Genomic DNA, 25,805 nt, shown 5'->3' with positions numbered 1-25,805 from the left:
AGCCCACACACGATCGAATTGTCTGACGGAGTCCGGTCCGCCGGACCAAGCTTGCCGGAAACTCCGCTCGTGTGTATGCGGCATTAATGCATAGAATTCATTAACGGTTAAACCACATTTTTAATTTAGAGATAATTAAATTCATAAACTTTACAAAAAGTAAACCTTGGCAACTGTAGTGATAGCAGAAGTCGGAGATGGAATTAAAGCAGTATTAAAGTGTTACTAAACCCAGGACCCTGGTTTCACTATATCTGGTCTCCCACAGTGCACAGAACATGGAAATGCAATTATTTTAGAAAATATAAACAGCAAAATACCTTTTCTCATCAGAAGTATATAGCAGTCTTGTGACGCCTATCACTGTCTGGCTGAGCACTGGTTAAAGCTTGTAGGAAGAGTTTTCATTCTCCTCTGACTGTCCTATGAGGCCTGCATGACCCCTGACCCTCTGTCTGGACAGTGCTGATCACATGCACCCTCCCCCCAAAAACAAAAAAACAAAATAATTCTAGCAGTATGCACCAAACTGAGCATGTGCAGAGTGCTCAGTACCCATTCAGGTGCTCTAAGAGCGAGAGAATGTAAGTGATAAGGAGTGATGAGCCTGAGCGAAGGATAACAACCCTGGCATCCCTTTAGACAAGCATGTTCCTCCTTGCTGGTCAATGTATGGTGCAAATCAGTTGCTTGATTACTGTTCGAGAAGCAGGTCTGAGAACGTTATCAAGCAACTGATGGCCAGACTGCATAACTAAAGTCTACCCCATCCAGTGGACAGCTCCCTCCCTGCAATCTGCACATCTAAAGACTATCCAGAGATGTGTTCTTTCACTTTTCCAATAAATAGGAAGCCTTTCAAAACACACAAACACCCTGGCTGTTATGAAAAGCAAAAAATACTACAAAACTGCAGCTGAAGCTATAGGGATGGACATTAGATGTGCACACATTTTCAAATTAAGAAAACATTTTTAAATATTACTAGTAAAACAATGTTTTGAGCCTATAGTTAATGCTCTGTATTAATACTTAAAGTGGAAGTAAAGTCAAAACCTGTCTCTACTCCCACCCCCATGCTAAGCCTATGCTATCTACCCTATATAAGGAAACATCTATATAATTACCTATTCCAAAATTGCTCAAGTCCCGTCACATGATCTCTCTAGCAGCCGGCATCAGTGAAGAGGAGAGATTGCCAACAACTGCTGCAAATACCTGGCAGATGATGTCACCCATAAGCTTACTATGGGGCATCTGTGGTCGGCTGTCCCTCCTCTACACTGGAGCCGGCGCTGGGAGCTGATCATGTGACCGGACCAGAGCAACTTCAGAATAGACAACATAGGTATCTTTCCTTTTACAGGGTAGATAAAATAGGCTTAGAATTGGGGTGGGAGAAGATTTAAGCTTAGGTTTGGACTTGCCTTCCACTTAATTTTAATAAATGTAACTTTAAAAACATGTCTTCCTGGGCAAAAATAAACCCCTTTTTAATCAGACAGTGTAGAATTCAAACTCCGAGGTTTCCTATAACAGCCAATCAGATTATGCCTTACATTTTCAATGGCACTGGAAAAAAGGCTGTAATCAATTTGGTTGTAATGAGACCACCCAGACCGTTCTTATTTTAGACCATAGGCGCTGCAATTAGTTTGAGTGTTTCAAATGGTCTCAGAATATATAATTCTGCATGCAACATGAAGAATTTTCATTGTATTAACTCAAAACGTGAGAAAACGTAAAACACTCCGCAGCTCTCATCAAATCCTGATCTAACACGATGTTAAATAATTAGAAGCACATATCATGAAAATCATAACTGTAGAGGAAAACTGAGGTTACACGCTGACTTTACCGAAAAAGCAGGTTACATATCCTGGAATTAGCTGGAAGGTTTGGCAGGGTCAGATGAGAACATTGGTGTACTGCAGACTGGAGCCTCCAGGTGCGGAAGATATCATTTGATTATAAACTGTGAGATGCGGCACGTAGGGTCATTGCTCCAGGTAACAATGAAAGCCTCTGCTGAATACATCAAAGAACAACAAGAACACAATTTCTTTTTTCTAGCTGAAAATAATGTCTACCATCATCATAATAACACTTCATTTCAGGAAGATAAAACATGTCCTCTCTTCTCTGTGAATGTATCTGTTCTGGTCATATTCTTTTTCTATACGGCACGTCCTTTTAAAATTGAATAAAATCGCTTGAAAATGATTTAATTGGATCTCTTTGCACACTCAAGTGTGAATTGGCTTGAATTCACCAGACCAGGGCAATAGCAGAATCAGAAAAATAACTCAATACCCAAGGATTCCTATATCGGGTTTCAAATTATCCAGCCATAAAAGATCTACAATCAGTAGAAATCCTTCACCTCCTTACTGTTCTAGTCAATGATTGACTACTTTCATTAAAGTGATTGTAAAGATTAAACTTTGTTATTAAAAAAAAAAAAAAAAAAAAAAAAGAAGAAGAGAGAAAAAAAAAAGAATAATGTCATACCTGCTCTGTGCAATGGTTTTGCCCAGATTGGCCCTGAACTTCCTCTTCTGGGTTCCACCCACCGGCGCTGTCCGATCGCCCTCTTCTCCAGCTGCCCCCATAGCAAACTGCTAGCTTTGGGGCTAGAAGTTCAGGCTCGCTCCTGAGCCAGGCTGTGCACATTTATAGACACACATAATATGGTTTGGCCCTGCCCCCCGCTCCCTTCTCACGGGCTTTGACTGACAGCAGCAGGAGCCAATGGTTCCCGCTACTGCTGAGTCTCCTGTGAGAAGAGAAAGAGGGTGAGAAGAGCTGCGGCAGATGGGCATCTCATTGCTGCTGATCTCCTCCATCCTCTTTCAATCACCTTCTGTTTGCACGCACTCACTCCAGCATTGGCTGCACATGCTGGTTCTGAAATGGCTTCCTGATGGTAACAGTGAACCATGGCTGTGCAATGCGTGTCGGTACAGCCATCTCCTACAGGATCACATGCGATAGGGTGGCAACACAGAAGTCAATTAGAAGACAGTTGTCACTTTATAATAGGAAGTTCCTGAATAGGGACCTTCATTGATAGATTCCCACAACAGGGAACGCACGATAACAAAAATTACTGGATGTGTTAATTTCTCAACAGACTTCAGGAGATGATGCCTCTTCAATGGAGCTGCTTCTTGTGGTGCAAGCAGCAGGATAGGCAACTTTTTACACTCGTCATTTGCAGGCAAGTCTACATTTCAGGGTCACTCATTTGGGTCTCATTTACACTTGCAGTTGGGGAAGCGATAAAACCGCGCTTCTGTGTTTTTTCTGCCTCCCAACTGCTCTTCTTAAAGGGTTTCTAAAAGCAAGATAAAAAAAATAAAAAAAATAACAAACAAACATGTTATATGAACCTACTCTGTGTAATGGTTTTTGCCCAGAGCAGCCCCAATCCTCTTCTTTTTGGGTGGCTCGTCAGCGGCCCTCCTCTTCCTTGCTGAATGCCCCCAATAGTAAGCCTCTTGCTATGGGGACACTGGAGCAGGGTCGCTCCCGAGTGAATGTCATTGTCCATGCACACACAGAGCGTGGCTCTGCCCCACCCCCGCTCTCTTCTCACTGGCTCACTGACTGATATACAGCAGCGGGAGCCAATGGCTTCCGCTGCTGTGTGGGCCAATGAGGAGGCAGAGACCTGGGGAACCGCTGCTCTCATGCACATCGCTAGATCGAAATGGGGCTGAGGTAAGTATAAAGGGGGGCTGGGGGGGCTGCACCCAGAAAGTGTGTCATCCTAATGCACACAGTGCATTAAGGTAAAAAAAACCTTGAGCCTTTAGAACCACTTTAAGCTGGAAAGGAAGAAGACAGAGGTATTTACATGCAGCGACGCTTTGCATTTGCAGTGCAGCAAAAATTATACCCACTTTCACATTTGGAAGGTAGGGCCTCCTAAGGGAAACTTCTCTTACCAAGCGAACAGCCTTTCTGCCCTTAGTAAATCAACCCCACTGTGTCCTCCTATACAAGTGATCTACTTATGTGTGAACATTGTTTTTTTTTTATGTTGCATTTTTAATTAAATTTGCTGAAAGGAGGAGTTACACTTTAACACACCTGTGTATACAAAAAGTACAATTTGCAATGACCATGTTTTTTCTTTTTTTACACCCTTTTAAGTCACCCTCTGGGCACAAAAAAACCCATGCAGTTGACCCCCCCCCCCCCACGCTGCAACTGTTTAGTGCTTCTTAAGTCTTGGGGTTTGCAAGAGAGGCTCTATAAGGCCTCATCTACATGGGTGTACAGATAGGTATGCCCATGTGAATGAGGCCTTACTTACCTGACTTCATGCTCCAGCATTCTCCTCCTCTTCTTCGAAGCTATGCTCTATGGGCAGAGCCTGGGCATCATCACATACAGCATTTAATGCTGCATTGTACATGTTGAGGGCGAGCATGCAACCGCCGCTGAGACTAGCTTACAGAGGAGGCTGCAGGGGACCAGTTGCATGAATCAAGGAACCTACAGGAGCAAGGAGCAACCCCCCCAGACTTAGGGAACATTTAACCCTTGCAATGTGGGAGGGTCCCATTGAAAGGGTTTTTTTTTTTTTGCTGGGCTCCAACATTTGTCTATAGCACTGATACATAAGTAAACAATCGGATTTGCTCCAGGGTGAGATATGGGATATAAATATAATCCAACTGGCTACCTGACATTTCTGTTAAACCTGTCAATATTTATTCTTCAGCTATACAATGGTTTTGTATTTATAATCAGGCTGACACCATGGCAGCACATGACATTTTTTTTTAAGATGGGATAGCTAATAACTTGTGTACTTGCTTAATCCCTTGTCCATCTAGCACAGTTTGTATACAGACGTCTCTGCATCATATAGACATCACATCAGCTGAATGTATTTAAAGTAGAAATTCCTAATAAAACTGATCTGTCCGAGCATTTTTTGTGGATGCGCAGTCATCCCCCCACCATGTGCCCAGCCTCTGCAGCTTTTTACTTAAGAAACACAGCTTTGTAAATAAATTTGGTGCAAAGATAATCTGCTGTTCCTTACATATTCTACCAGTTAGGAAAAGAAAGCAACTGGACCATAAAAGGTAAACACAACAGAGCACAAAAGACAGTTCAAAGTGTAATAAATGCTCCCTCTAATACAAAAATGGCCTTATCTCTAAGGCAAAATTAAAACAAACAACAGCAGTGTGGTCTTTTCCTTACGGAGAAGGAGATTTTAGCATGGTCATCAGTAGTAATGGCAGTGGACCTGGACCTGAATTCAGATTTCAGTAAGTTGAAAAAAAAAAAAGAAATCAAATAAATGAATACTCACTATGTCTCTAGGCTTGTCCCCTGAACAAACTCCACTCCACCGTCAGCCAACTTCTGGGTTGAATGTGTCAACCCTTGGGAGGCCCTATTGCATGAGCCGATTTAGTTTCTAAACAAGAACAAGGGAAAGTTGGTGGAGTTTGTATTCCTGGCTGCCCGACAAACCCTTGCTAGACTGTGGAGCAGTGGCAGCCCATCCATACGGGGCGCAGGGGCTCCGCCCCCCTAATCCATGCACCTGGCACCTAATCTACATGCAGGGCGCTGGACGCATGGATTTCAATGGGTTTTTTTTCTTTTGAAGCACATGATTAAAGCCTGAGGCTCTACTTGGCTTCAAAAAAAGGGTGGGCTCAGAGCACTGCGCCCTGAGCCCACCCAGCTGTGTGACATTAGCAAACTAATATTTGCTAATGTCTTCCTGCTTCTCCTCCTGGCCAATCAGGAAGTGGGCAGGGAGGAGAAGCAACGCCTGTTGGAGTGGGTCCTCCCAGCCAGAAGCCCGGGTCAGGAGCGTGTAATGGCTGCAGCTGAGTGAGTACCAAGGCCGAACTCACCTGACTGCACGGGAACAGCCTGACAGGTCGGGGACACAGGTGCACTGCAGGGTATCCGTCGCTCCTGCTTTGGTGTCCGACAACAGCCCAGCTCAGCCCCCACCTTGCCACTGAGCACCACCATCTTTTATCCGAAGCAGCCACACTGCTAGAGAACCTACTAGACATCTCGGACGGTAACGTCTCTCGCATGGGGGGGGGGGTGGTGGCAGGGGTGGCGTTTGTGGCAGTATGAGTGAGAAGGGGGGCCGCTGGCTGCGGCGGTCCGAGTGAGGGGGCAGGTTTGTTTGCCCCCTCCAGCCGCCACTGGCGTGGAGGCAACCCTTTCTCAACTGTGCTGACACCAGAGACTCATGGGAACTATGGTGCATGAGATGCTCATGTCCATTTTAGATGACACGCACGCCAATTTCCTTAAAGTCTGAACTCTCTGGATTGACTAGAACGCCTAGGTGAACTTAAACTGCACCCTGCTCTTGGTGTAAATACTCCCAGCTACATGTGAATATGGACTCCTGGACAAGAGACCCCTGCTACCCCCCCCCCCCCTTTTCTTTCTCTCCCAAGCAAGACTCCTTTTTTTCCCCTTTTTTTTAGTTTTCTTTGGCCCTCTACAGGGCTCATATCTATTTCGCTCTCTTCCTTACTTCCTTCTCCCTTTGGTAGTCTTTGAAAACTGTTGAATCCCTACTTTTTTCTACTCACTGAGGCACTCACCATTGCCAGTGAAGAGCAATCCCCTCACCATTAGTCTGCATATTGTACTCGACCTTTGTTGAATGCTTCACCACCTTAGCTACTTTGCTGTACCACGTAGCTAGTGTATTTTGTCTGTGTATTTTGTTATAATGTGTACTCTGTATCGTAATCCTCAATTTGACTCATCATATGCACCATTCCAATGTCTACTGACTACTTGTACTTTCTTGGAAAACTCAAATCCTTTGTGAAATAATCTCCTCTCTCTCTAGGCTCCGAAATCAGCCAAAAAGTGAGGAAACTGCTGAAGAGGCAAAAACAAAAGAGATTTTACACTCACTTTGCCTTGAATAGGCAAAATGGCAGAGATTAGAGATAGCAAGAGATATAAGAATAACTTAGGTGGTTTCACTCTCCACCATCTACCAAAACCGAAACATGAGTCTTGGATGTACTGACCCTTCCAACATAACCTTAATTAAAAAGTACTGTACAATCATTCATTTGACTAAGGATCAATTAATTCATTCCAAGAACGTCCAACAGAGATTTTTTTTTGTGTGTAAAGGAATGCACTAATTCAAATCTACAGCCCCACTGAACCTTACTAATAAACATCTCAATCAGAAAGGCAGCAATCTATTGAGAAGATTACATATTTTATAAAGATCCATATAAACACCACGTATTTCTATAACTCGCCTCACTCTCGCAGCTTAAGGAAGATTTATGTGCTTTCAGAAATTAAGGGATTTGCCTCTGTACCTTGTCCAGTAAAGAATACAATTTGTTGATGCAGATTAGAGCAGGGATTTAATAATAATATCTGTCTGTGGTGCTCTTTACTGATAATAAGATCACATCAAGACGCTCAATCAGCCATTGGTATTTATTCCATGAGCTAACATGCACTATGGTAAATAGCTATATGATGCTTTTGATTGTATGGCATATCTATGGTCAGAATTTAAAATCCTTATATTAATTTCCTCATTCTATTTCAATTATTTCTAGCCTACTCCTAATAATGTTAATGATCTTAAAGTTTGTAAACGTACTTTGTGAAGATGCCTACACATTTACTTCCTTGAATTCTATGACACTATGCCCTGTGAGTAGGCACTGCTGTGCCACACATTTCACAGAGCCTGCCTTCTGAACTATAGAGGTGCTGAGAGGAGGAGATTCAGGAGGTGGAGTCAGTACAGGAATCTCTGCTTGCAGGCGAGGTAGTATGGGATATGTAGTCCTTAGTAATTAAAAGGAAACAGTAGAGGAGAAGCTACAAAGCATTGTGTAAAAAGGCAGTTTGCTCCGGTCTTCTCTGATCCTCCATTCTACCACAGTCCCCAATCCACCTGCTGATAGTACAGAGCCTTGGGGGCACTCTGCACATGTTCAGTTTGGTGTGTATTGCTGGAGAGTTACCGTATTTATCGGCGTATAACACGCACAGGCGTATAACACGCACATTCATTTTAAGAGGGAAGTTTCAGGAAAAAAACATAAATTATAAATAAGAAACTTTGAAGCAAAATAGAGGTCAGTGCCCATCTGCAGCCTCACCATTGCCATCAATGCTGCCTGATCAGTGCCCATCTGTGACTTCACAAGTGCCATCAATGCAGCCTCATCAATCCACATCAATGCAGCCTCACTGTTGCCATCAATGCAGCAGCCTCACCATTGCCATCAATGCAGCAGCCTCACCATTACCATCAATGCAGCAGCCTTTACCATTGCCATCAGTGCAGTCTGATCGATGCCCATCTGCAGCCTAGAGGGGACAGGGAGGGGGGCAGGACGAGCGCCGACAGATTACATACAGTGAGAATTTCCTATGATAGACAGAACAGTGGTCCAATGGCGGCCCAGGAGATAGGACTTCCTGTTAAAGAGGCCGCCAAGTAAACAGGAGATTCTCACTGTATGTAACCTGACGGCGCTCATCCCACCCCCCTCCCTGTCCCCTCCGAGGCAGTTAAAATTGAAGTATTGGCGTATAACACGCACACTCTATTTGCAGCCGATTTTCATGGTGAAAAAGTGAGTGTTATACGCCAATAAATACAGTATTTTTGTTTCTTGGAAGGGTGCATGCGTTCAACACAGGGCCAATCAGCACTGTCCAGAGAGAGCGGGTCAGGGGTCATGCAGCCTCATGAGACAGTCAGAGTAGAATGAAAACTCCTCCTATAAGCTTTAACCACACACGAATAGAAGTCACAAGACTGCTATATACTGCTGATGAGAAAAGGTATTTAGCCATTTATATTTACTAAAATAATTGCATTTCCATGTTCTGTGTACTGTCGGAGACCAGATATAGTGAATGCAGATTCCTGGGTTTAGTAACACTTTAACAAAGCTTATACTGGATGGTCAATTGGTCATATATAAAACTGTTTGTATTGCTATTACAATGCTGATGTTATAAAATTAAAGTGCATGCTGTAAACGGGAGAAAAGAAAATCTGAGCAACTAGACACAAGCTTGTGAAGGTTTTATAATGTTGCGTGATTTCTATGGAAAGAGGAAGTACTGAAATATTTGAAAGGGGCTTTCAAGAAAAATGAAAATCTCCCTTTTTTTTTTGGAGATTGCTCATGTAGTCACCACCTCCCACCGCCTTGAAGACTAGGTTCACCTATTGGAGGAGGTTACATGTTACACCCATGTTTAAGATGCTAAATGGCCCTTTGATTGTACACTTTAAATACGTTTTGGTCAATTTACTGGATATATGAAGCCTGAAGTGCAGAACCTAATGGCCCGTACACACGATCTGAAAATTGGAGGAAAAATACCGCTTTCGACGCGATCGCACGATAATAGGATCGTTAGTAAATAGCTTTCGAGAGCCGATCACGACAATTCATCCGATATTATTAGATCGGACAAGCACGAAAATACAATACACATACATTACAACACATGACATAACTTCTGATTTTTTTTTTTCTGTCGTACGAGAATTTTTGTGACTTTAGTAACCTATTCAATTTCTACTATTAAGCGAAAAAAGTCGGATGATCTGTCGTCCGATTTTCGGATCATGTGTACGGGCCATTACTTTACCGAAGGGCCACACAAAATGTACAGTGTATGTTGTGCTGCAGAAAATAGTCAGAGCGTGGATATGATAAAGTAGATGGTCAGACACTATTAGGCATGCTACAGGGTTGTCTGGAGACTAGCAGCACAGTGGTAAAATCTCGTAAAAAAAAAAAATCTCAGGCCACAAAAATGAGTCTCTATAATGAAGTGCCCTAAATACGGGTGTAACAAGCTCCAAATAGTGAAGCTATTCTTTAACCACTTACCAACCGGCCCATAGCCGAATGACGGCTGCAGGGCGGTTGGATAACTCTGGGAGCACGTACTATGACGTCCTCCCAGAATTCCCCTCTCGCGTGCCCCCTGGGGCGCGCACCCGAACACATCCGTGACCGCCGGGTCCGCATCACGGATCCCGGTAAATGGCCGCCAATCGCGGCCGTTTACCATGTGATCGCGCCGTCAAATGACGGTACACTGTGAGCGGAGAGGGGGATGGATGGATGTCTGCAGCGCTGTGGGCTGGATGTGTAGTGCCCACAGCGCTGCACAGAGACATCCATCCATCCATGCTCAGCCATCCCTCACTACTATGCAATGCTGTGCAATACTCTGCAATACCCCCACAATACTCTGCAATGCTGTGCAATACTCTGCAATGCCCCCACAATACTCTGCAATGCTGTGCAATACTCTGCAATGCTGTGCAATACTCTGCAATGCTGTGCAATACTCTGCAATGCCCCCACAATACTCTGCAATGCTGTGCAATACTCTGCAATGCCCCCACAATACTCTGCAATGCTGTGCAATACTCTGCAATGCCCCCACAATACTCTGCCATGCCCCCGCCATACTCTGCCATGCCCCCGCCATACTCTGCCATGCCCCCGCCATACTGAGCCATGCTCAGCTGTACTCGCCCTCTGTATGTGGCCAGGCTGTGGAAGTCTCACACATGTGGTATTGCCGTACTCAGGAGGAGCAGGAGAATCTATTTTGGGGTGTCATTTTTGGTATGTACATGTTATGTGGTAGAAATATTGTATAAATGGACAACTTTGTGTTAAAAAAAAAAAAAAAAAAAAAAAGCGTTTTAACCACTTCCCGCCCGCCGGCCGTCATACAACGTCCTTGACTTTGTGCGGAGATATCTGAATGAGGGTTGAAGGTACAGGCATCATTCAGATATCAGCTTTTTCAGCCGGCAATTCCCTACACCATGAGAACGATCATAGCAGCTGTTCCACTGCTTGATCGTTCTTACGGGAGGCGAGAGGGGATGTCCCCCCCTTCCGCGCTTCTACCGACTCACCGCTACGATCGAAGCCAGGATCGTTTTTTTTTTTTTATTATTTCAGGCTTCCCAGCCTAGAGGTGAGATGTGGGGTCTTATTGACCCCATATCTCACTGTAAAGAGGACCTGTCATGCCATATTCCTATTACAAGGATGTTTATATTCCTTGTAATAGGAATAAAAGTGGTCAAAAAATTTTTTTTTTTTGGAAAAAAGCATCAAACTAAAATAAATAAAGTAAAATGAACAATAAAAAAAAAAAAAAATTTTAAAGCGCCCCTGTCCCTGTGTGCTCGCATGCAGAAGCGAACGCATACGTAAGTCCCGCCCACATATGAAAACGGTGTTCAAACCACACATGTGAGGTATCGCTGCGATCGGTAGAGCGAGAGCAATAATTTTGGCCCTAGACCTCCTCTAACTCAAAACATGTAACCAGTAAAAAATTTTAAAGCGTCACCTATGGGGATTTTTGAGTAGCAAAGTTTGGCGCCATTCCACAAGCGCGTGCAATTTTGAAAGGTGACATGTTGGGTATCTATTTACTCGGCGTAACTTCATCTTTCACATTATGCAAAAACATTAGGCTAACTTTACTGTTTTGGTTTTTGTAAAGCACAAAACAGTTTTTTTCCCAAAAAAAACGCGTTAAAAAAATTGCTGCGCAAATACCGTGCGAGATAAAAAGTTTCAACGACCGCCATTGTATTCTCTAGGGTCTTTGCTAAAAAAACATATATAATGTTTTGGGGTTCTATGTAATTTTCTAGCTAATAAATGATGATTTTTACATGTAGGAGAGAAATGTCAGAATTGGCCTGGGTGCTCCAGAACGCCTGAAGGTGCTCCCCTGCATGTTGGGCCTCTGTATGTGGCCACGCTGTGTAAAAGTCTCACACATGTGGTATCGCCGTACTCGGGAGTAATAGCAGAATGTGTTTTGGGGTGTAATTTGTGGTATGCATATGCAGTGTGTGAGAAATAACTTGCTAATATGACAATTTTGTGGGAAAAAAAAAAAAAAGTAAAAAAAAAAACCTTGATTTTGCAAAGAATTGTGGGAAAAAATGACAACTTCAAAAAGCTCACCATGCATCTTTCTAAATACCTTGGAATGTCTTATTTCCAAAAAGGGGTCATTTGGGGGGTATTTGTACTTTTCTGGAATGTTAGGGTCTCAAGAAATTAGATAGGCCGTCAGTACTTCAGGTGTGATCAATTTTCAGATATTGGCACCATAGCTTTTGGACTCTATAACTTTCACAAAGACCAAATAATATACACCGATTTGGGTTATTTTTACCAAAGGTATGTAGCGGTATAAATTTTGGCCAAAATATATGAAGAAAAATTACTAATTTGCAAAATATTATAACGGAAATGAAGAAAAATGTATTTTTTTTACAGATTTTTCGGTCTTTTTTCTTTTACGGCGCAAAAAATAAAGAACCCAGCGGTGATTAAATACCACCAAAAGAAAGCTCCATTTGTGTGAAAAAAAGGACAAAAATTTCATATAGATACAGTGTTGCATGACTGAGTAATTGTCATTCAAAATGTGAGAGCACCAAAAGCTGAAAATTGGTCTGGTTAGGAAGGGGGTTTAAGTGCCCAGTTGTCAAGTGGTTAAGGCAATGGAAGTCGGCGACCAAATGAGCATTCCCCAAAAAATGAGATTTATTTTTCTTATGTTTCAGCATTTCCACTTTACATAGAAATTACACAGCATTATAAAACCTTCACAAATTTGTGTGTCTGCCGTAGCATCAAAGCAAATTTCAACCAAGACACTGTATGGGGTTACCAGGGCTGTTTTTGGCTGTAGCAGCTATTAGATTACCAGTGTTCAGTATTTAAAGTGATTTTGCCTATTATTTATAGATATATTATAAAAAGTGTATCTTTGGTCCTGTATATAGATAAAACCTGCCTGCCTACTTTAAGACAGATTATCACAGCAGCTCCTTGCTGAGACTGTAAATGAGTAGAAAACCCATTTCATAATCTTCCTCAGTGTGAACAGATGACTCTCACGGTGTCAGAATACAGGTGCTTTCGAAATTCGGAGGTTTCAGTATACTCCTACGCTTTGGAGATTACCGGATGAAGTGGTGGAGCAGTAATTAATCCTAGCAGTGGATGAGAAATGAAATGCGCTGAAAATATTTATATCGAAATCTAATATCTATTTAACGGCATCATGAACAAGAATATTGTAGCCTCTGATTAGAGCAAAATCATCCAGGTTTGCTTAACGCTGTTCTTTGTGAGCATGACCCCGGTCTCTGCTAGTCTCCAACCACCCATGCAGCATGCCTGTAGTCTCTGGCCATCTACTCTACATTTGTAGCACAACATACACCATACTTTTTGTGTGGCTCTTAGGTAAAGTTAGGGTCTGCACTTGAGGCTTCCTATATCAAGTTGAACAAAATGGTTTTAAAGCAGATTTATTGCCTTCCTCATCCCTGCACTGCCAGCTTTACTGTGTATTCAGCATCAGATACAAGCAACACTTCCAATATTACCGTAATTAACTTGGTAATAGAAGATGAACATAAAACAAATAAATCCTAGCCTGTGCAGTTCTATCTACACAACTGAAATCCTGTTCTATCAAAGAAATGGACCCTATGTCCAGTTTTTCCAAGGCAGCAGTTATCAAGCTGCCGTCACAAAATATCTCTCAGTAGAGCAACATGCCCTGCCTTCCTAAGACCCTTTCACACCAAGGCGTTTTTGCAGCGTTTTAGCGCTTAAAATAACGCTCATAAAACGCTCATAATACGCTTTCCATGCATCTCAATGGACCCTTTCACACTGAGGCATTGCGCTGGTGGGGCGTTGAGAAAAGTCCTGCAAGCAGCATCTTTGGAGCAGCTTTTGGGCGTTGAAAAAAGCGCTTCAAAAACGCCCCTCTCCATTGAAATGAATTCAAAACGCTGTAAAAACGTCTATAATCCGCCCTGAGCTGTAGAAAAGTCACATGATCTCACAAAAAGGTAAACATTGCAAGCAGAAATGAGAGCATCTACAACAACAGGACTGAAATTGTGGGAAGGTCAGATTAGGGTTAGGGCTAGGGATTTGAGATTAGTGGGATTAGGATATAGATACTTACGTTGCAATGCTCATCCGAGTATAATTTTTGAACTTGTCTGGGTGCACTCTCAAGTCCTCGTAAAGCAATGCAAATTGTCCAATTGAGGTGTGCGCTTGGAGGATGGGATGAACCCAATAGCGACGGTGCTGCCTCTGTTGGTGGATATGCTCCCAATAGAGTAGCACAAATAACAAAAACAGCTCCATGAACTCCATCTTCTTTATTTACGCTCTTTCACCTCAACGAGATACCAGGAAGTACACAGGAAGTGATGTAGGGAGGTGGAGTTGTTCTTTGACGCCGGTGCTTCAATAACACTTGAAAAACGCTGTTAAACCGCCTGCAGCGTTGCGTTAATTTTACCGCTAACGCCCCTAAAACGCTGTAAAAACGCGGTAATAACGCTATGGCGTTTTTAGGGCGTTTTTGAAGCGCTTTGGTGTGAAAGGGGTCTCAAGGTTTGAAAAGCCTTGGGAGACGCCTCTGAAGGCAGCTGCCTTTTCGATCATGAACAATCACATGACATAACTGCCCTTTATTACTTCAGTTTCACAGCACCCCTTCTTCGCCAAACCGGTTTCTCAGTGCATCTCTCAGACAGTATCAGAATTTGAGGTCTTATGAGCAGCTACTCAATGACACCCTTCTGATTCCTTCTCCTGACTGAAGCTGCACAGATCAGTAAATCTCTCACACATGGGCGGAAGGCGATATAGCACAAATGTTGTGTGAAGAAGCATTGGATTGGTTGCAAATATTCGCCAAAATGCTGAAAACTTTAGGAATCATTTTATTATTTATTACCTTTAGTTATAGAGTGCAGTGCACTTGGTAGGACTTTGTGAAGTACAGTGCCATATTCTTCTATTATAGATCACCACCGTTTCTAAAAGACATTGTTCAGTTATATACAGTATTTCAGCATCCCAAGCCATTGACAATTATTTGTGTCTTCTCCGCTAGACATTTTTTACTTTTCTTTTCAAACTTCACATTGACAAATTACAAAAATCTTAATATCTGTAGTATTTAAGTGTCCATTTTAAATATTAAAACTTAAATTCTGTGGATGCAGAAAACAATCTTGATTTACAATTACAGCCATGACACTAGTTGAAGAGGCCTAAGATCAGGAGGATCATGGAATTATGTACATACACTTGAAACTATCTTAGGATGAATGTCACTTTTATCCATTATTCTAGGTATAATGTAATAAATGTGACATCGATGCTATGAAATTACGTTATTGCAAATGCGACCTCAATTTACTGCAACAAATGTCTACAGGACAGCAAATTGCTTCCTTTTTCTAAACTTAGATCTCGTTCTCTGTCAATATGATTACTTTAACAATGTGTAATCCCAGTACAAAAAGGAAAAAAAATAACTACAATGAAAGCAGAATGTGCCTGCGATTACTAAATAATGGGATAATATTCTCCTCAATTTAAAGAGAGCCAGATAGATTCCATGATGTTAAAACTGATGGTTTGTGGTGTGAGCTGATTAAAGCTCTAGTTTACCTAAAATAATAAAGCACATCAGTAAAAACTTTTAGGCCTCAGCACACTGAGCTTAAAAAAAAAGCAGGTGCACATCAACGATTTGGGATCGAGAGCAGAAGTGTGAGAATTCTGCCCACAATTCTAAATCGCACTGCAATAGTGGCAAAACGCACCAGTAGTGTTTGGGTGCCATTCATTTTTAACGACCCCCAAACACGGTGTGGTTTTGCTGCGATAAATCGTGTGACAATCACAACAAATTGCATTGCACAAAGCTTGTCGCCCAAAAAAGTCCCTGCTCCTTTTTTGGATGACAAGCTTCGCGCGTCAATCATGGGCAAATGCACTGCAAAAAAATGCATAGCACTCTAACACGTATGCGGCATTTTGCCCCTATTGCAGTGCGACTTAGAATAGCGGCGATTCTGGCTGCGATCCCTACAGGCATCTGACTTTTTTTCCAGCCTGTAAACACATCTCTGTGTTAGCCCATGTGGTCATGCACATATACACATTTACAGGCATATTATTAGAGGATCATTTAGAAGCTGAAAAAAAAAAAAAAAATATATATTATATATATATATATATATATATATATATATATATATATATATATATATATATATATATATATATATATATATATATATATATCTCACTTGTGCGAGGAATTTTGGGGGTAAAAACACAGCTAAACGCGCCTAAATGCTAGGCACTGTCATTGTTAGTTCATTCCAATGGCCAGAATAAATATTCTGAATAGGCGCATTATCCCTTTAAATGAGTCTTAACTGCCCAATCAAACATAGAACATTAAACCGAGGGAATAAATAACATATACTATATATCAAGTCCTTATATAAAATCAATGTGCAAAATGCAAACAATTAGTTGTGCGAATTCCACTTAAAAGTGAAATAAATCTTGTGATAATTAGAACATTCAATTTTGGAAACGGACCAATGTGAACCTCTCTTCCCTGACCATGTCTGTAGAGACAAAACGCGTTGGAGGGGGTCTTGCTTTGTGACGTCATCACGCCTGCCAGTGGACTTGCGGTGGAGCTGATTATTATGCCTGCCAGGTCTTCCATCTACTAAATGTGAGTGGTATTTTGAATAAATGTGATTCTATTTAAAACTATTACACTACGGGGTTTGCCTTTATTTTCTCTATGTCCTGGGTGGTTTATGTGGAGTGCTGGTTCACTAGGGAGTCTAAAGATATCATAGCTGTGTGGCAGCCAGGGGCAATTGATCTCTTGTTCATGGGATCCAAATCATTTGGTAAGGTACTTTTGAGCACGGGTGAACATTGTGAAGCATATAAGCTTGTTGTTGTGGGCACATTGGGATGTTCAGAAGACTAGATGTTCTGATTATCACAAGATTTATTTCACTTTATAAATGGGACTTGCACTACTGACTGTTTACAGTCCAGTATTCGGAAGATTGGTGTGCAGTTTTGTTTTTTTCATGCGCTCAGTGCAGGGATCTCTTTAGGCAATTAACCACTTGCCCACAAGGCACTTATACCCCCTTCCTAACCAGGCCATTTTTCAGCTTTCAGTGCTCTCACACTTTGAGGCTCCGTTCACACCTTGGCGTTCTGAATCACGGGAAGCCCGTTTCCCAAAAGAAGTGCAAGAACTTCTTTTGGGCGACAGGCGTCCTGCGATTCTGTTTGCGTGATTTTATCGCGATTGTCACCCGATTGGGGTGCCGTCGAAAGTGATGGAGATCGCACGGGCGTAATGCGATTTGCCATGATTGTGAATCGCAGGGATTCCACCGGCGATTGGAACATCAAGATGTAAACGGAGCCTAAATGACAATTAGTTATGCAGCACTGTACCTATATGATTTTTTTGTCCTTTTTTCACACAAATAGAGCTTTCTTCTGGTGGTATTTAATCTCCACTGATTTTTTTTTTTTTTTTTTTTGCACTATAAAATAAAAGAAAACCCGAAAATTAAAAAAAAAAAAAAAAAAATTCTAATGCTGTGTACACACGGGTGGACTTTTCAGCATCAAAGGTCCGGCTGTCTTTCCGACGGACTTTCGAACAAATGGACTTGCCTACACACAATCACACCAAAGTCTGATGGATTCGTACGTGATGACGTACGACCAGACTAAAATAAGGAAGTTGATAGCCAGTAGCTAATAGCTGCCCTAGCGTCGGTTTTCGTCCGTCGGACTAGCATAGACGAGCAGATTTTTTGACCGGACTCGAGTCTGTCGGAAAGATTTGAAACATGGTTCAAATCTAAAGTCCGTCTGATTTTCGCCCAAAAAAGTCAGCTGCAGGTCCGATGAAGCCCACACGTGGCCCAATTGTCCAACGGATTCATCCCGTCGGACCAGTTCGGTTGAAAAGTCCGCCCGTGTGTACACGGCATTAGTTTCGGTTATAAAATTTAGCAAATTAGTAATTTTCCTTCATAAATAAAATGTATACTGCTACATTTCTTTAGTAAAAATAACCCAAATCAGGGTATATTATTCGGTCTTTGTGAAGGTTATAGAGTCCACATGCTATGGTGCCAATCAATGAAAACTGATTATACCTGATCACACCTGATGTACTGATGGTATTCTCATTTCTTGGGATACTAACAAGCCAGGAAAGTAGAAATACCCCCCCAAATAACCCCTTTTTGGAAAGCAGACATTCCAAGGTATTTAGTAAGAGACATGGTGAGTTTTTTGAAGTTGTAATTTTTTGCCACAATTCTTCGCAAAATGAAGATATTTTCCCCCCACAAAATTGTTAAATTAACAGGTTATTTCTCACATGGCATAGGCATATTTAAAACTACACCTCAAAACACATTCTGCTACTCCTGAGTATGGCGATACCACATTTGTGAGACTTTCACAGCCTGGCCACATAGAGAGGCGCAACATTCAAGGAGCACTGTCAGGTGTTCTAGGGACATAAATTACACATCTAATTTCCTAACTACCTATCACACTTTTGAAGGCCCTGGAGCACCAGGACAATGGAAACACCCACAAAATGACCCCATTTTGGAAAGCAAACACTCCAACATATATTCTATCAGGCATAATGAGTCTTATGAACATGTCATTTTTTTCACAAGTTTTTGGAAAATGTGGAAAGAAAATGAACTCATTTTTTTAAATGCATTTTTACGACACTGACTGGTGCTGATGAGGATCCACTGATAGGGTGAGGTCGCACTGATAAGCACTCACTGATGGGCACTGTAATGGCATTAATGATCACTTTAGTGGCACTGATGAGCACTCACTAATGTGCACTGTAGGGTACTGAAGGTCACTGATAAGCACTCACTGATGGGCACTGTAGTGGCATCATAGAGCACAGTAGGGCACTGATGGGGCACAGTATTTACACTAATGGCACTGATGGGGCACTGCATTGACACGGATGGGCACTGATGGGGCACTGTAGTGGCGCACAGGATCGTTTCTCGCTCTCTTTCCTCACACCGATACAGCGTGTGAGCAGAGAAGTTAGAGAGACACCACAGCAGCGTGACCACGTGGTAAAGGGCTACTGTGATTGGCCCTTTACTTCATTCCGTGATGCGCTGGGTCCCGCAAACCCAGCCATCATGGATACTTCCGTGCGAGAAGTGCACTGTGATGGCACTGATGGGGCACTGATTAGCACTGTGATGGTACTGATGGAGCACTGTGCTGGAACTGATAGGGCACTGTAGTGGCACTGATAGGGCCACCACCATGTTTCACGGTGGGGATGGTACATTCAGGGTGATGTGCAGCGTTAGTTTTCTGCCACACATGGTCTCATCTGATAGAGCACCGTCTTCCACATGTTTGCTGTGTCCCCCACATGGCTTCTTGCAAACTGCAAACGGGATTTCTTATGGCTTTCTTCAAAAAAATGGCTCTCTTTCAACATGGGCTTTCTTCTTCACACTCCTCCATAAAGGCCAGATTTGTGGAGTGCACGACTAATAGATTCTCCCACCTGAGCTGTAGATCTCTGCAGCTCCTCCAGAGTTACCATGGACTCTATTTACTAATTAGGTGACTTTTGAAGGCAATTGATTCCACTAGATTCTAGTTGGGGGTATACGAGTAAAGGGGGCTGAATACAAATGCATGCCACACTTTTCAGGTAATTTGTTAAGAAGTTTGAAAACCATTTATCATTGAAAAGTAACACTGCACATCACCCTAAACACACCATCCCCGCCGTGAACATGGTGGTGGCAGAATGTTGTTGAGATGCTTTTCTTTAGCAGGGACAGGGAAGCTGGTCAGAATTGATGGGAAGATGGATGGAGCCAAATACAGAAAAGAAAACCTGTCTGCAAAAGACTTGAGACTGGGGTGGAGGTTCACCTTCCAGGAGGACAACCACCCTAAACATACAGCCAGAGATACAATGGAATGGTTTAGATCAAAGAGTATTCATGTGTTAGAATGGCCCAGTCAAAGTCCAGACCTAAATCCAATTGAGAATCTGTGGCAAGACTTGAAAATTGCTGTTCACGGATGCTCTCCATCCAATCTGACAGAGCTTGAGCTATTTTTGCAAAGAAGAATGAGTGAAAATTATACTCTAGATGTGTAAAGCTGGTAGAGACATCCCCAAAAAAACTTGCAGCTGTAATTGCAGAGAAAGGTGGTTCTACAAAGTATTGACTCAGGGGGGCTGAATACAAATGCACACCACACTTTTCACATATTTGTAAAAAATGTTGCAAACCTTTTATCATTTTCCTTCCACTTTACAATTATGTGCCACTTTGTGTTGGTCTATCACATAAAATCCCAATAAAATACATTTGCGTTTTTGGTTGTAACGTGACAAAAAGTGCAAAATTTCAAGGGGCATTTCAAGGCACTGTACATTATGGCATTGTATGGTTGGGGCTTGTAGCCTTGCATTCAAAAAAAGAAAAAAACAAACACATACATGGGAGTTTACTCCCACAACTCCAGTTTTTGTATACATACCTCTTTTAGACCAGTCTTAAAAGGTAGTCATCAGGAGATGTCTTGAAGTCTTCTTCCCCTTTTACTTGAAGCAGTAGTTTGTATTCCTTGATAGTACAATGCACTAGGAAATGATGCAGGTGCTGCTGTTTGTAGTTCACCCTCCAGGGGGTGTGCCCAGGTTATACCGGGATGATATGAAAATGGGTTAAATGATGCTGGGCATTATTCAACCTCAAAAGGAGAAGTGGAAAAAACGAGGAGGACAAGAGTTGCAGCACTTAAATGTAGAGGGCGAGTACGAATTTCTTAGCTTTTATTTTAAAAAGGGGAGAGGAAGGAATTGAACCTCCCCCCCCCCAAAAAAAAATCTGTAGCGTTGGGCATTCATTTTACATATATAATGTTATTCAAGCCATCATCATTTTGCCATCAAAAATACAAACTGCAATTCTAATGTAGCTCTAAGTGCAGTGAACCAGCCTTAGGTCTAGTTGGAAACAAACGTTTGGATATTAAATGTAATCCTTCCATTACTGTGCTGCTCCCAAAAGAGCCATTTGTTTTATTGTTTCCCACAGAAATTGGGTTACTGTCTTTACGTGGGAATTTAGCAGCTGTCAACCTTTGAGTCTGTGCTAGTAAGATATGAACCCAGAGCGAAGACTAAAATTACAAAATGAGATGTCAATGAAACAAAAGCATGTACGGCAAAACAAGTTTACCGGCAAGCGGCTCTGCTGAAGAAATGCAGATAAACGCCTGCATGCGCGCAATTCCCTAGAAGCACAAGGGGTGCTAGAACAGAAGAGAACAAGAAGAAAGGGGCCTCCGAAGTAATGACATTTGGCAAGAAAGATATTACAAGGCGACATCTGCTATTCCAGTCTATAGTATAAATCTACTTCACTTTTCTTTTCTGATTGGCTGAAATCTACAGAACAAAGTGATTCTCCGATATTAGGAGAGACACAAAGGGAAATTATTTCTACATGATTAATAAAAAAAGAGTTTTTCGTTTAATATACTCATCCATTGAACAGCACGCGCAGTTTTAAGCATGAGTAGTTAAAGCGGAGTTCCAGTCATACATTTTTTTTACAGTATTCAGCTGCATTAAATATAAAGAACAACCTGTGGAAAAAAAAATGTATTTATTTTTTTTACTCACCTTTACAGGTCTGTTGCTAGGGGGTCCCTCGTAATCTGCCTCTTCCTCTCCAAGGCGCCTGACGTCATTTCCCTCGGCGCCCGTGCTCGCTAGTGCTCCTGGGAGATGCCTGTCATCATTTCCCAGGAGTCACTGGGCAGTGCCGAGGGCTTTGTTACCATCACAACGGGGGCAGGCACTCAGACGACACCTGTTGTGATGGCAACGTCAGAAGTGTACGGCGCAGCGCCGTACATACAGCGCATGCGCGAGTACGGGAGGTGCATGCTGGTCTATCAGCTGCACCAGAGCCCGGAAGATAGTGCTTGTGGGCTTTCACATGCCCACAAGCACTATGGAAACTGCCCTTTGGGGGATGAAATCTTCAATCCATGGCCGATTCAGCACAAAAACGTGAGTGCTTTACATTAGCCTTAATAACAAAAGATATGGTTCCTAAAAAAAAAAAAAAAAATACAGTGGGAACTCTGCTTTAAGTGCAGTGGCTGTGTGGTTGGTACTGTTGCCTTGTATAGATACTATTCATAGGTAAAATATCTGTTCTAACAGTGTTTGAGTAGCTGTATTTTTTTTTTAGGGTGCTCTGCTTTTACCCCAAAATTCCAAAACATAGTGGCAAGTTGTCTGGCTTCTTCCCAAATGACCTTATTATAGACAATGATTCGATATACACATTATGAGCTCCTTTGGGGGACAAATACTGATGTGAATGGATGCAATCTATAAACTGCTGCTTAACCACTTGCTCTCCGGGAAGATTTACCCCCCTTCATGACCAGGCCATTTTTTGCGATATGGCACTGCGTTACTTTAAAGTGGATGTAAACCCAATGTCATCCTTTCTAAACTACTGCCATAGGGGTTATCTATAAGGATATATATGCCTCCTCCATGTATCTTTACCTGTCAAATGTCTCCCCTCTGTCTGTTATTAGACCCGAAAAACTGCAGATTCTGTGGGTGGGTCTGTTGTCTGGAGCTCGGTGGGTGGAGTCGTGATGTCAGTAGACTCCCCGCCCACCTCTACACTCCCCTTGTCAATATGCATTTTCTCCTGTGTATTTCTTACTGAACTTCTGCTATGATCTCTAACATCCAGTGAAAAAGACAGGAAAGTAACCACATCACTTCAGCATGCCCAATCATGCTGAGGTGTGGAACAGCCCATCCTTGCAGAGCTGCTGAAGAAAGGAGTGGGGGAGGGAATTAAAAAATAATGCATGTCTTAGGGCTCTTTCACATGGGGTGGATCAATGATGATCCGCCCCGTGAACATCCGCTTGCTCAGCGGGGATCGCTCCACCGATCCCCGCTGAGCAGGAAGATGACAGGTCCGTCGCTGCACACTGTGCAGCGACGGACCTGTCAGAGCGCCGCTCTCCCCTATGGGGGATCGGGTGATGACAGACCGTAGAGTCCATCGTCACCCGATCCGATCCGAAAACGGATGGAAAAATAGGATTTTTTAAAACAGCTTACCTGTAAAATCCTTTTCTTTCGAAGGACATCACGGGACACAGAGCCACAGTAATCACTGATGGGTTATATAGGTATCACTGGTGATTGGACACTGGCACACCCTATCAGGAAGTTCAACCCCCTATATAATCCCTCCCCCTTGCAGGGATACCTCAGTTTTGTAGCCAAGCAATATAGTGTATTAGAAGAGGGGTGGGACCTCTGTGTCCCGTGATGTCCTTCGAAAGAAAAGGATTTTACAGGTAAGCTGTTTTAAAAAATCCTATTTTCTTTCTCGAACATCACGGGACACAGAGCCACAGTAATTACTGATGGGATGTCCCAGAGCAATGCTACCTGGGGGGGGGAACCACGACCAAGTAGGGTGCAATCAGACCTGAGGACCCTGTACCGCTGCCTGCAGCACACTACGCCCAAAGGCGATATCCTCATGCCTTCTCACATCCACCTGATAGAATCTGGTGAATGTATGAACTGAAGACCAGGTTGCGGCCTTGCAGATTTGAGCCATAGAGGCCCGGTGATGCACTGCCCAAGAAGCACCAATAGCCCTTGTGGAATGTGCCCCGATCTGAAACGGAGGAATCTTCTGTTTCAAACCGTAAGCTTGAATGATCAACTGTCGAATCCATTTAGAAATGGTAGCTTTTGACGCTGCCTGTCCTCTATTGGGACCCTCTGGCAGCACAAACAAAACATCCGTCTTGCGGATCTGAGTAGTTGCCCCTAGATAGGCCTTAACTGCTCTTACTACATCCAACGAATGTAGAGATCTCTCTTCCGGAGAACAGGGATCTGGAAAAAAGGAAGGTAGAACAATGTCTTGGTTTAAATGAAAATCAGAAACCACCTTCGGTAAAAAACTAGGATGAGGGCGTAGTACCACTCTATCCTTGTGTATAATCAAATAAGGCTCCTTACAGGAAAGAGCTGCTAATTCTGATACTCTTCTAGCAGAAGAGATGGCCACCAGAAAAATTAATTTCCTTGTCAACAAGACCAAAGGAATCTGACTTATTGGTTCAAAAGGCCGTTTCTGTAACACAGCCAGGACCAAATTCAAGTCCCAGGGGTTTAGGGGCGCTTTAACCGGGGGGTTAAGACGCATCACCCCCTGCATAAAGTTTCGGACCAAAGAATGCGAAGCAAGTGGCCGCTGAAATAATACTGATAAAGCAGAGACCTGTCCCTTGATGGTACTCAAGGCCAGCTTCATCTCTAATCCCATCTGTAGAAAATCAAGGATTCTACCTATGACATATTTCCTGGGATGCCAACCTCTGGATTCACACCAGGTTATATAAGCTTTCCAGACTCTATGATAAATCATCCTGGAAGCTGGCTTCCTTGCATTAATCAAGGTAGATATGACAGGACCTGAGAGCCCACGACTCTTCAGAACGTGGGTCTCAATAGCCAAACCGTCAAATTTAGCGTTTGTAAGGCAGGATGGAACACTGGACCTTGAAATAACAGGTCTGGGCGTTCCGGTAGTGTCCACGGGGAACCTACCGTCATCCTTACTATTTCTGCATACCAAGTCCTTCTGGGCCAAGCGGGGGCCACCAGAAGTACCGACTTCCTTTCCTGCCTGATCCTGCGAAGGAGTCGTGGTAGTAGCAGAATAGGCGGGAATGCGTAAATCAGTGAGAACCGATGCCACGGAATCACCAACGCATCCGTCCCGCATGCAAGAGGATCTTTTGTCCTTGCCACAAATCTGTCTATCTTTTTGTTGAATCGGGATGCAAAGAGATCTACATCTGGAACCCCCCATCTTTGGCATATGGCCCAAAAGACGTCGGGATGCAGAGACCATTCCCCTGGAAGTAACTGCTGGCGACTTAGATAGTCCGCCTGCCAATTCTCTATTCCCGGGATGAAAACTGCCGATATGCATGGCACATGCATCTCTGCCCAGACTAAGATCTGGTTCACCTCTTTTTGAGCAGCTCGGCTCCGGGTGCCTCCCTGATGATTGACATAAGCCACTGCTGTGGCATTGTCGGACTGGATCCTGACCGGACAACCCTGTAGCCTGATAGTCCAGGCTTTTAGAGCTAGATGTATCGCCCGGATCTCCAGAATGTTGATGGGTAAGGTCCTCTCTGTCTTGGACCATACTCCTTGGACCGCAGCCTGTTCCAGAACTGCTCCCCAACCTGACAGACTGGCATCTGTTGTTACCACCGTCCAGGTAACCGGTAGAAAGGATTTCCCCTTCTGCGGGTTTTCGGGTATGAGCCACCAATTGAGGCTCTGACGCACCGCATGCGACAGGTGCATCGGAAAGTCTAATGCCTGAACCTTCTTGTTCCAGGTCGACAGAATACTGTGTTGCAGCATTCTTGAGTGAAACTGAGCATAGGGAACTGCTTCGAATGAAGACACCATCTTCCCTAGTAGCCTCATACAAAGGCGGACTGAGGGACCCTTCTTGGTCCTTACTGTCAGAATCAGCTCTCTCAAAGCAGTGATCTTTGCCTGGGGTAGAAATATTTTCTCCTGGCTTGTATGTATAATCAGACCTAAATATTCCAGTCTTCTTACTGGTTTTAGGAAAGACTTTTCTAAGTTGAGGATCCAACCCAGGTGTTCTAGATACCTGACCGTGGTCCTCAAGTTTCCATTCAAAG

The 25,805-nt window shown here is 43.0% G+C and overlaps 1 protein-coding gene across 6 annotated transcripts in view; it reads right to left on the bottom strand.

Moving 5' to 3' along the window:
* The window catches only part of CPQ (carboxypeptidase Q), a 713,444-nt gene that overhangs the window by 648,361 nt on the left and 39,278 nt on the right, over positions 1 to 25,805 (bottom strand). The window contains exon 2 of one of the 6 annotated variants that reach the window (XM_073632012.1): positions 14,854 to 14,935. The exons of 4 other annotated variants lie outside the window; for them this stretch is intronic. The gene's annotated coding sequence lies outside the window, so the exon portion shown is untranslated. Of the gene's footprint in view, positions 1 to 1,858; positions 1,985 to 14,853; positions 14,936 to 25,805 lie in introns of those variants that run through there. One more of the 6 variants, XM_073632015.1, reaches the window with a different exon arrangement.

Source organism: Aquarana catesbeiana, linkage group LG05 (assembly GCF_042186555.1).
Source record: "Aquarana catesbeiana isolate 2022-GZ linkage group LG05, ASM4218655v1, whole genome shotgun sequence".
Lineage (NCBI taxonomy): Eukaryota > Metazoa > Chordata > Amphibia > Anura > Ranidae > Aquarana > Aquarana catesbeiana.
Note: the sequence above shows the minus strand (reverse complement) of the source record. Positions and strands in the feature narration are given on the sequence as shown.